The sequence below is a fragment of the Hypanus sabinus genome, chromosome 2, assembly GCF_030144855.1.
Source record: "Hypanus sabinus isolate sHypSab1 chromosome 2, sHypSab1.hap1, whole genome shotgun sequence".
NCBI classification, from domain to species: domain Eukaryota; kingdom Metazoa; phylum Chordata; class Chondrichthyes; order Myliobatiformes; family Dasyatidae; genus Hypanus; species Hypanus sabinus.
Genome location: NC_082707.1, coordinates 186,254,608 through 186,267,003, shown reverse-complemented (window position 1 = coordinate 186,267,003; position 12,396 = coordinate 186,254,608). Strand labels below are relative to the sequence as shown.

Genomic DNA, 12,396 nt, shown 5'->3' with positions numbered 1-12,396 from the left:
TCAAGGACATTTTCAAAAGGCAATACCTCAGGAAGGCAACATCCATCAAAGGTCAAAGTAAAATTAATATCAAAGTACATTTGTATATGTCACCATATGTGTAATTTTCTTGTGGGCATTTACAATAAATTCAAAGAAGCAATAGAATCTAAGAGAAACCACAGAAAACAAGACAGACAAGCAGCCAAACTATGAAAATACAAAATGAAAAAAACAAACAAAATAATAATTACAAATAAATTAAAAATAAATAGCAAGAACATGAGATGAAGAGTCCTTGAAAGTGAGTTCATAGGTTATGGGAACAGTTCAGTACTGGGGTGAGCTAAGTTGAATAAAGTTATCCCCTCTGGTTCCAGAGCCTCATGGTTCAGGGGTAATAACTGTTCCTGAATCTGGTGGTGTGGGTCCTGAGGCTCCTGTACCTCCCCGATGGAAACAGTGAGAAGAGAGTATGGCCTGGATGCGGAGGGTCCTTGATGATGGATGCTGCTTTCCTGCAACAGTATTCATGTAGATGTGCTCAATGGTTGGGAGGGCTTTCCTGTGATGGACTGGGTTCAAGGCTTTTCTGGCTTTTGTAAGCTTTTCTATTTAAGGGCATTGGTATTTCCACACCAGAGCCTGAGGCAACCAATACTTTACACTGCACATCTATACAAGTTTGTTGAAGTCTTAGATGACATGCAGAATCTTCTCAAACTTCTAAGAAAGTAGAGGTACTGCTGTGCTTTCTTTGTAATGGCTCTAATGTGCTGGACGCAGGACAGATCCACTAAAATGATAACACCAAGGAATTTAAAATTGTTGACCCTCTCCACCTCTGATCCCCTGATGAGGTCCAACTCATGGACCTCTGGTTTCCTTCTCCTGCAGTCAACAATCAGTTCTTGGTTTTGTTGACATTCAGTAAGAGGGTGTTGTTGTGGCATGATTTAAGCCAAATTTTCAATCACCCTCACATTCCAGTATGTGTCCTCTTCTCATTGCTACCATCAGGGAGATGGTACAGGAGCCTTAAGACACATATTTAACATTTTAGAAACTGTTTATTCCCCACCACAGATTTATGAACAGTTGATAAACTCAGTATTTTGCTTCCTTTCTGCACTACCTACTTATATTTATATTTTTATTACTATAACCTATATTATTTATGTATTGCACTGTACTGCTGCTACAAAACAATGAACTTAATGACGTGTCAGGGATAATAAACCTGATTCTGATATAATATGACAGTTAAGTAGGCTCATATGTAAACCTCCATACAAATTTACTAATATACATGAAAAAGAAAAGTGTGCTGATGTAGAGTTAGAGTGAGGGCTTCTTTTTCAAAGATACAGCACAGATATGAAAGAATGTTCAGCCTCATCATGCATTTCCAAGATTCATACATTAGGTTTTCTAACATCACACATCAAAACTGGTCTTCTTCCAAATAAAAATAGAATATTTGGTTAAAGGGAAAAACATCTATAGATATAAAAGAAGCTACAAAAAAAGAATGATTACCTGGTCTGATCATTTTGTGCCGGTGTTCATCCCTAAGCAAAAAAATAGCTTTTACCCACCCTCCTTCCTGATACCTTCAAACTATTTTCTGTCATTGCTTCTGAACTAAGAAAAATAAGTTCCTCAAGCTCTTACTTCTTAAGAATTCCTCTAACTTCTGAAATGTTCCATTTCATGTTTAATCTCAGATCAATGTTTCAAATGTAGATTTCATTAGACATGCACCTGCTCTCTGGGACATATCCATACCCAGGATGGTTTGTTTATGAATTACTTTTTATTGAGAGAAGAATATAGCAGAACATATACTATTTTCTGCATCTCAGTGGTTTCTTACTCAACTGGCCCTAACATTTTGTTTTCCATCAGCTTAGGCAATATATCAAATAGTTCCCAACTGCAAATACTTAAAATCAAATAAAACAGAAAATGCTGAAAATACTCAACAGGTCTGACAGCATACATGGAGAAATTCGGAATGAGAACCACAGCCCCCCCCCTCCCCCACCACCACCACCACTTATTCTGATAAGAGCACCACATTTTCTGTTTTTCCTCTACAGCTATTGCCTGAACTGCTGAGTATTAACATAACATAGGCCATGAATCCTCAAAGGCAGGATAGCCGTTTGCATGATGCTTAACAGTGCCTGCAACCTGGAAAAAATTCTCGCTGCTGCCTGCAAGGATTTGCATATTCTCCCTGTGAAACCATGGGTCTTCTCCAATTGCTCCAATTTTCTCCCACATTCCAAAGATGTTACTAAGGGTTTCTAAGCTATGGGCATAGTACATCTGCGCTGGAAGCATGGTAACACATATAGACTTCCCCCAACACTTTCTTGGACTGTGTTAGTGACTGACATAGATGATGCCTTACACTGTACAGTAAGTTTTGATGTACATGCAACAATATTATTTGAAGATTAACTTTAAGATCTGAATCTTATTTTCAGCACTTATGCTTTGTTGAGGATTTTCTTTTATTCATAGCTACACTGCTTAACTTACTCTCAATTGCCTTGGGACTCACCTCCTTTCCTATATTGATCCTATTTGCAAAAAAAATCAATGGCCAGGATTAATTAACAAGTCAATTGTCCATACTTTCCAGTGGTCCCATCTTCCATATGGAGGAAGCAGTTCTTTTAAGTCTAACAATCATGTGGAATGTCTTGGATACACAACCAGAATCAACTTTATTATCACGGAGCACGTTGTGAGAGTTGTTATTTTACAGCAGTAGTACAGTGCAATACATAAAAAAATTATTACAATACATAAGTTGCAGTAAGAAATAAAGAAATGCAAAAAGAGAATGAAAGGTGAGGTTGTGTTTATGGGTTCAAGCCTATTCTGAAGCCTGATGGCAAAGGGGAAGCAGCTGTTCCTAAAACACCAAGTATGTGTTTTTAGGTTTCTGTCCCTCCTCCCTAATGGTAGTGATGAGAAGAGGACATGTCCTGTATAGGGTGAGTCCTTAATGATGGATGCCACCATCAAGGCCATAAGAGCCAAGAAATGAATTAGGGCATTCAGCCCAACAAGTTTCTCCACCATTCTATCGTGGCTGATTTATTATCCCTCTCAACCCCATTATCCTGTCTTCTCCCCATAACCTTCAATGCTCTTACTAATCAACAATATGTCCACTTCTGCTTTAAATATATCCAATGACTTAGCCTCCACAGCCACCTGTGGCTTGAATTCCACAATTTCACCATATTCTGGCTAAAGAAATTCCTCTCATTTTCTGTTCTAAATAGACATCTTTAAATTCCAAGGCTGTGCCCTCTAGTCCTAGACTGACACCCTATAGGAAACATCCTCTCCACATTCCCTTTTAACCTTTCAAAATTCAATAGGTTTCAATGAGACAGATCTCCTCATTCTTCTAAATTCCATTGAGTACAGGCCCAGAGCCATCAAATGTTCTTCAACCTCCTCTGGACCGTCTCCAACGCCAGTGTGGTGAACTACATATACCTGTCTGGACACGCCCCCCTCCCCCTGCTAACTGCTCCAGTGGTTCCTCCCACTGACCGTGGCTCCTCCCACGGACCCTGGTATAATTGGGGACACCGCCCTGGTCTCAGTCTCCAGGATGTAGTGTGGTGGTCAATTGCTGCTTGTTCTTTCTTCCTGTCAATAAAAGCCTATATCTCACCTCACGTCTCCGAGAGTTATTGATGGTGCATCAGCCAGCACATCTTTTCTCAGTCAGAAGGCCTAAAACTGCTCACAGTATGGACTGATCAATGCCTTATAAAACCCCAGTATTATGTCCATGCTTTAATATTCTAGTGCTCTCAAAATACATGCTAACATTGCATTTGCCTTCCTTACTACCAACTTAACCTGCAATTTAACCTTTAAGGAATCCTACAAGGCAATTCCTAAGTCCCCTTGCACCTCTAATTTCTGAATTTTATCTTCATTTAGAAAATAGTCTACAACTTTATTCCTTCTACTAAAGTGCATGAATGTATACTTCCCTACACTATTCAATCTGCCACTTCACTGCCCATTCTTGCATTCTGTCTCAGTACATCTGAAGACTCTTCCAACTCTAACTGCCCCTCCATCTACCTTCATATCACCGCAAACTAGGCCACAAAGCCATCAATTCCTTCATCCAAACCACTGACACACAGCATGAAAAGAAGCAGTCCTAACACTGACCCCTGCAGAACCCCAATCATTTCCAGCAACCAACCAGAAAACACGCCTTTATTCCCACTCTTTACCTCCTGCCGGTCAGCCAATCTTCTATCTATGCTAGTATCTTTTCTGTAAAAGATAAGATGGGCATTCATCTTGCTCAGCAGCACCTTGTCAAAGGCAGGATTCCTCCTTAAGAAAACCATGCTGACTTGAGCCTATTGTCTCATATGTCTCCAAATCTCCTAAAACCTCATTATTAATAATGGGCTCCAACCACTACAGTCAGGTTAACTGCCCTCTAATTCCCTTTCCTCTGACTCCTCCCTTCTTAAAGAGTGGAGTGACATTTGCAATTTTCCAGTCTTCAGGAACAATTTCAGAATTTAGCGATACTTGAAAGATTACTACTAATGCCAACATAATCTCTACACTTACCCCTTTATATCCCTTGGGGTATAATCCGGTCTAGGTAACTTATCTGTCTTCAGAGCTTTCTGCTTCCAAGCACCTTCTCCTCAGTAATAGCAACTACACTTACTTCTGCCCCTTGACGCTCTCAAAATTTGTGATATACAGATGGTCTATTACACAGTGAGGACTGACGCCATTTCTTTGTCCCCCATTACTACCTCTTCAGTGGTCCAATATCTACTTCTGCCTCTCTTTAATTTTTATATACCCAGAAAAACTTTTTCTATCCTCTTTAATATTATTGGCTGGCTTACTTTCATTTTCATCTTTTCTCTCCTTGTTTTCTTTAAGTTTTTTTGTTTTTTAAAAACATCCCAATCCTCTAACTTCCCATTAATTTTTACAATATTATATGCCCTCACTTTTGCTTTTATTCTGTCTTTGACTTCCCTGATCATCCTCCTATTAGAATACTTCTTCATCTTTGAGATGTATAGATCCTGCACCTTTGGAATTGCTCCCAGAAACTCCAGCCATTGCTGTTCTGCAGTCATCCCTGCTGATGTCCTCTTCCAATCAACTTTGGCCAGCTCCTCTCTCTTACCTCTGTAATTCCCTTCACTCCACTGTAATACTGATACATCCAACTTCAACATCTCCTTCTCAAACGGCAGGGTGAATCTTATCCTATTATGATCAAGCTCCCAATTCAAATCTGATTCATTACACAACACCCAATCTAGAATTGTCTTTTTCCTAGTGGGTTCAACCACAAGCTGCTTTCAAAGCCATTTCATAGGCATTCAACAAATTCCCTCTCTTGAGATCCAGCACCAACCTGATTTTCCCAATCTACCTGCATATTGATTGAAATCCCTCATGGCAATCATAACATTACCCTTTTTACATGCCTTTTCTATCCCCCACTGTAAACTGTACACAGTATCCTGGCTACTGTTCAGAGGCCTGTAAATAACTTCCATCAGGAAGTTTTGCCTTGCAGTTTCTACATTTTCCATTCCAAAGTCACCTCTTTCTAATGATTTGATTTCATTTTTTTCCCAACAGTCACCCCACCTCCTCTGCCTACCTGCCTGGCCTTTTGATTCCATGTACATCCTTAAATGTTAAGCTCCAAACTATGATCTTTTTTCCAGCCACGATTCAGTGATGCCCACAACGTCAAACCTCAAAAGCGAGCATAAAATGCATTCAGATCATTGGGGAGTGAAGCATCACGGCTATTTATGATGTTAGTTTTTGCCTTCTAGGAGGTGATTGCCTGTAAACCTTGCCACGGCTGACATGCATTCGATTCCAACTCTAACTTCAAATGAAATTGCTTTTCCATTACAACCCTCATTCTGTAATTGTCATTTGTGTTCTATCAACATTGTCTATCTTATGGTCATGAACAATTTGCAGATATGATATTGGCATCTAAGAAGTTTTTAGATGGAGTTGTAGAGTTATAGACATCTAAAAATGCAAGTGATGAATGAGCAGAAGAGATTTAGTTTAATTTGGCACAGACATTATGGGCCAGTGTTAATGCATGTGGAGTATTAATTTGGCTCTGGGCCTGTACTCGCTGGAGCTTAGAAGAATGAGAGGGGATCTCATTGAAACCTATCAAATATTAAAAGGCCTAGATATAATGGATGTGGAGAGCATGTTTCCTATAGTGGGGTAGTCCAGGACCAGTATGCACAGCCTCAGAAAACAAGGACATCCATTTAGAACAGAGGTAAGGAGAAATTTCTCTAGCCAGAGGGTAGTGAATCTGTAGAAACTAAGTCACTGGGTGCATTTAAGGTGAAGTCTGATAGGTTCTTGACTAGGAAGAGTGTCAAAGTTTACGGGGAGAAGGCTGGAAACTGGGTTTGAAAGGAGTAATAAATCAGCCATGAAGGAAAAGCTGAGCAGACTAAACGGAGCTGAATGGCTTAATTCTGCTTCTACGTCTTACGACCAAAGGGCCTGTTCCGGAACTGAACTGTTCTATGTTCTATGTTCTAAATTACCAGAGTGAACAAATACACTGTGATTGATACTTATATACAAAAAAAATACACTGTGGTCACTCACCCACAGTGAGAAATCACTTTGTTAAATTAATTCTTCCTGTGTGGATAGAATAAAGATTAACTTTTCACCAAGCTTCTTATGTTTAACACATTCACCCACTGTCAGATAATGAGAGATGGACAAAATTGCGCTGTTCCCATGGTGCAGACTATTAGAATCCTTCAATTTAAAACACTTCTTCTCCATTAGAGTACTAATTATTAAACAAAGCTATCAATAGTGAACACTTCTTCCACAATCCTATTAGAATCACGTAAAAATAAATTCCTTTCTTATTCCAATATTCTATTAATCATAAACTTCTAGTTAATATACACTAACATTCCGAGCCTAATTTAAAATGCACTTTAAGGATCAGTTTTTAATATCAATATACTCTCTTCACTGCTGACTGCATAATGATTTTTGGAAACTAGATGAATGTGGGGGTTCAGAGAAAGGAAGAAAAGCTATTTACAAAGAATTACTGAGCCAAAAGAAACTGAATTATCAACAGATACGGTCATTAAGCAAGGTCATTCTAGCAACTAAGTTACTTTTAATAGTGTATGTAAATTTAGTTCCGTTGCACAGTCTGACTTGGTAACTCATTTAAGCCAAGTCCCCTAATGAGCTCATGAGAAATGGGGAAAAACAAACACAATCAAGAAATGTGTTAAAGCTAGGTAACTGCTTTAAAATATTGTCACTAAATATATTTAAGATATTGGTGTTAATATGTTATTAAAAATGTAACAGTTAATATATTTGTTATGATTAGGTGGTGCTTATTTGGCATCATAGCGTTGGGAACCAATGAGACTAGTGGGAATTTAATCCACAGATAACATAAAAGTTCACAGTTCAATATAAATTAGATTAGATTAGATTATGAGAACACTCAGTCCTCGTTTATTGTCATTTAGAAATGCATGCATGCATTAAAAAATAATACAATGTTCCTCCAGAGTGATATCACAAAATAAAAAAAGACAAACCAAGACTCACACTGACAAAACACATAATTATAGCATATAGTTACGGCAGTGCAAAACAATACCGTAATTCGATATTCGAATTTATTATCAAAGTGTGCATATGTCACTGTGTACTAGCTTGATACTCATTTTTTTGTGGGCAATCACAGAAGAACAAAGAAATACAATAGAATCAATGAAAAACTACACACAAACAGAGAAGGACAAACAACCAATACTCACAACAAAACAAACTGCAAATTACAAAAATAAAATTCCAGAATCAGGCTTAACATCCCCGGCACAGGTCGTGAAATTTGTTGACTGTGAGACAGCAGTACAAAGCAATACATAATAACAGAGAAAATACTGTTATTTACAGTAAGTAATTATTTAAAGTATTTATAGCCAGGGGTGGTAATGGGGACAAGCTCCCACTATCTATTAAATGTGCCTCATATAGCCTCTGAAAACCAAGTCCAGCTTCTGGCCTTCACATGTGGCTTAGCTACCAAGCCCAGCGGAAGCATTTCTACTGACAGGAGAAGGGGCAAAGGCAGGTTACTGGTGCCTTAAAAACAGTCACTTTGGGTAGTTGGACTCATCAGCAATGTTCCCTCTAATTTTTAGTAGTCAGTGTGCACAAAAACTTGTGTTGTGCAAATTTTTTTTGTGACAAAAGTATGTGCGCACTGAATTCACACATGGCACAGTTTATGTAGGTTTACAAAATATTTGACATAAAACTACACAGAATAACAACAAAATAACATACATATCCTGTTAACTAGTTAACAGAAACATTTAGCTAAAAGATCATTTTCAATAAGTATAATTATTAATTACTACATTATTTAGGTAACACCTTTTGTGTGCACGTTAATTACCTTTGTGCGCTGGTCAAAAAACACGTGTGAGCTCGCACACGCGCACAGCTTAGAGGGAACATAGTTCATCAGCCATGGTTGGCAGCTCATCTGGCAGAAGGAAAACTCTAATCTCAACCTCCTCTGCCAAGCAGCTATACCCACTTATGAGGAAGGCTTTGGGAGTAAACCCAAGGGAAAAGTCCAGATCCTGAGTCCTTATGACAGTCCTACAATGAGGTCAATGCTGACTGGCAACTCCTGTGACACTGCTGGTACCAAAGTGTATCAGTCTCCGCCATTCCTTTGCATTCATCAGATGTGTGAATAGGGGGAATTTGCTACATGGGCAATAGCTTGCTCTTCATATCATACTGCCCAGGCTTGTGTGTCTAGATAGTTAGGACACAATATCCATGGTCAACTCTGACCAACAGAGGCCTCAGGCCTCATACTGAGACAGGAGATTTATATATAATTTATATATATATAAATTAAATTAGTAGTGCAAAAATAGAAATTAAAAAGTAGTGAGGTAATGTTCATGGGTTCAACATCCATTCACAAATCGGACAGCAGAGGGTAAGAAGCTGTTCCTAAATCACTGAATGTGTGCCTACACACTTCTTTATCTCCTTCCTCATGGTAGAAATGAGAGCAAGGCATGACCTGGGTGATAGAGTTCCTTAATGACAGATGACAACTTTTTGAGGCATCTCTCCTTGAAAATGTCCTGGATACTATGGAGGCTAGGGCTCAAGATGAAGCTGACTAAGTTTACAACACTCTGCAGCTTACTTCAATTCTGTGCAGTACCCCCCACCCATACCAGACAGAGATGCAGCCAGTTAGAATGCCCTCCATGCTACATTTGTAGAAATTTGAATGTTTTTGGAGACATATCAAATCTTATCAAACTCCTAATGAAATACAGCTGTTGTCGTGCCTCCACTCAGCCATCCTCAAAGTCAAAACGCTGTCAATTTTGTTTTCTTCCGGGATTGCTGGAAATGTTATTCTGGTATTCCGGATACCCCAAGATAATCATAGAGTTTGAACTTCTCTGTTCCATCACTAATCAAAAATCACCATATTTTCTTAGGTAATTAGCAATTAGTTTGTTGTTGTCACATATAGCAAGACACTGTGAAAAGCATTTTAAAGATTAAAAAGATTAAAGATTAGTTTTATTTGTCAGATATATATATCAAAACATACAGTCAAATGCGTCAAATCAAATCAGTGAAGATTGTAGGTCAGCCTGCAAGCATCTCCATGCTCTAGCACCCACAACTTACCAACTCTAACCTGTCTAGTATGTCTTTGGAACATTGAAGGAAACCAGAGCATAGGGAGAAAACCCACACGGTTACAGGGAGAATGTACAAACTTCTTAGACAGCGACAGCGGGATCAATAAAGTATGTCTGTCTGTCTGTCTGCCTGAATTCAAACATCAATCAGTGATTGCTGATATTACACTATCCATTACTCTACCACACCATCCGTGGGACCCAAAGGGCCAAGGAAGACTGTTCATGCATTAACTGTTGCCAAAATTGGTAATATTGCTGTCTGCCTTTCCAGTCCTGATGAAGAGCCTGGGCCCAAAATGTCGATTGTTTATTCCTCTCCATTGATGTTACCTGACCTGCTGAGTTCCTCCAGCATTTTGTGTGTTACTCCAGTAATGTCGCTGCAATTTTTGACAGTCTACCATTTTGCAAATGATTATGTTTTATTAGAAACAAAGTTAAACATTTCATATGCTGTATTAACTGGCTTGGAAGATGTTCTTAATATACAGTTGGCCCTCCTTATCTGCGAAATCCGCATGCGCGAATTCAACCAAACACGAATCGCCAAAACCCGGAGGTGCTCTTCCAGCACTTGTTGTTTGAGCATGTACAGACTTCTTTTTCTTGTTATTATTCCCTAAACAATGCAGTATAACAATTATTTTACATTGTATTAGGTATTATAAGTAATCTAGGGATGATTTAAAGTATACGGGAGTATGTGTGTAGGTTATTGTGGATCGGGATCAAAAAAAATCGGAAGTTCTTTTACTAAGTCGGAACAGGTACATCCGGTATTATTTAGCGTCAGTTAGTCAAATGTTTGTCTTAGTATATAGTATATATTTTACCTTTCTATGCATATAAAACACTTAAGAACGTATGTTTCAGCACCGAGCTAGGGAAGTTTCCAAGTTCCATCCAGTGAAAGACTGCTCCTGAGTGCACTCTCCAGTGTGCCGGGTTGATGTGAAGGATCAAAAACCCAAACCCCCAAAACCCAATAATTAAACCACTGCATTGCGTAGTAATAATTGTAGCTTTCATCAGTCATAGACAGTCACAAGATACCCACAGGGTATGTAACAGTTTACAATGAAAAGTTGTCAGTGGGAACAATCAATTCAAAGTAAATTTATAATCAAAGTACATATATGTCACCATATACAAATGTGAGGTTCATTTTCTTGCAAGCATTCTCAATAAATCCATAGAATGATAACCATAACAGAGTAAATGAAAGACCGCACCAACTTGGATGTTCAACTAGTGTGCAAAATACAAAAAGAAAGAAATAATAATAATAAATAAATAAGCAATAAAGATTGAGAACATAAGATGAAGATCCTTGAAAGTGAGTTCATTGTGGGAACATTTCAAAAGAGGGGCAAGTGAAGTTGAGTGAACAGCTTGATAGTTGAGAGGTAATAACTGTCCCAGGACCTGGTGGTGTGAGTCCTGAGACTCCTGTACCTTCTTCCTAATGGCAGCATTGAGAAGAGTGCAGGCCCTGGGTGGTGGGGATCCCTAATGATGGATGCTGCTTTCCTGAAACAGCGTTTTGAGTAGATGTGCTCAATGGTGGGGAGGGCTTTATCCATGAAGGGCTCGGCCATATCCACTACTTTTTGTTGGATTTTCCGTTCAAGAGCACTGGTGTTTCCATACCAGGCTGTGATGCTCTCTGCTACAAATCTGAAGTTTGTCAGTTTTAGATGTCATACCAAATCTTCACAAACTCCTAATTAGAGGAGCTGCCACACTTTCTTCATAATTGCACTTGTGCACTGGACCCACGATAGGTCTTCCAAAATAATAACACCGAGGAAATTAAAGTTGCTGACCCTCTCCACCTTTGATCCAATGAGTAGGTCAAATTACCTACTTCAGAATTACTCAGCAGAAACTTGACCTTGCTTCTTTATCTTTTCAGTAACAGTATTGAAGGCCCTCAGTTATGCTTTGCTCCACAACTGAAAACATTATCCCCGTACCCACTCTATCAAAACCTTTCATCATCTTAAAGACTTCTTTAGGTCACCCTCAGCCCCTATTCACAAGGGTAAAGAGATCTAGTCAGTTCATCCCTTCCTAATGTGTGTACCGTCATATTTCTGGTATCATCCCAATTCTATTCTCAGCCTCTCAAAGTCAGCTTCTCTCCCCCATCGGTGAACCTACTTTTTATCATATTCTTGCCATGTTTTATTGCCATCTTAAAGTGCACTAAATTATGATCATTAAAGCCAAAACATTCCCCTGCTATTGTAACTTTTAACTGCTCCGGTTCACATTCCATCATTCTATCCAATAGCAAACACTCTTATGTTCAACTTTTTGCATACTTGAAATTGGAAGGAATTTGGTACATATTGATGGAACACTATTTTATCCCCTTTATCTATTTTTTTTACCTAAATGTTCCTAATTTGTCTGCATGTTTCTTCCTCTAACTCTCCAGAACAGCTGAAGGTCTCTTCAATCACATCCGTAAGTGAGATTGAATCTTTATCAGTCTGCGCAGGGTCTATTTTTGTCTTCCTGATAGCAATCCCTTCACAGTCGTTATGCCATCCTTAATAAGTACTGCTACATC

General features: G+C 38.8%; 1 protein-coding gene and 1 long non-coding RNA gene across 13 annotated transcripts in view; one reads left to right on the top strand and one right to left on the bottom strand.

Annotated features, from left to right (window-relative positions):
• Positions 1–12,396, bottom strand: part of LOC132389065 (centrosomal protein of 128 kDa) — a 611,990-nt gene that overhangs the window by 444,435 nt on the left and 155,159 nt on the right. The window lies entirely within an intron of this gene.
• The window catches only part of LOC132389117 (uncharacterized), a 42,533-nt gene continuing 36,399 nt past the window's right edge, over positions 6,263–12,396 (top strand). For all 3 annotated transcript variants that reach the window (XR_009510427.1, XR_009510426.1, XR_009510423.1), the window contains exon 1: positions 6,263–6,340. This is a non-coding gene — a long non-coding RNA (uncharacterized LOC132389117). The remainder of the gene's footprint in view (positions 6,341–12,396) is intronic.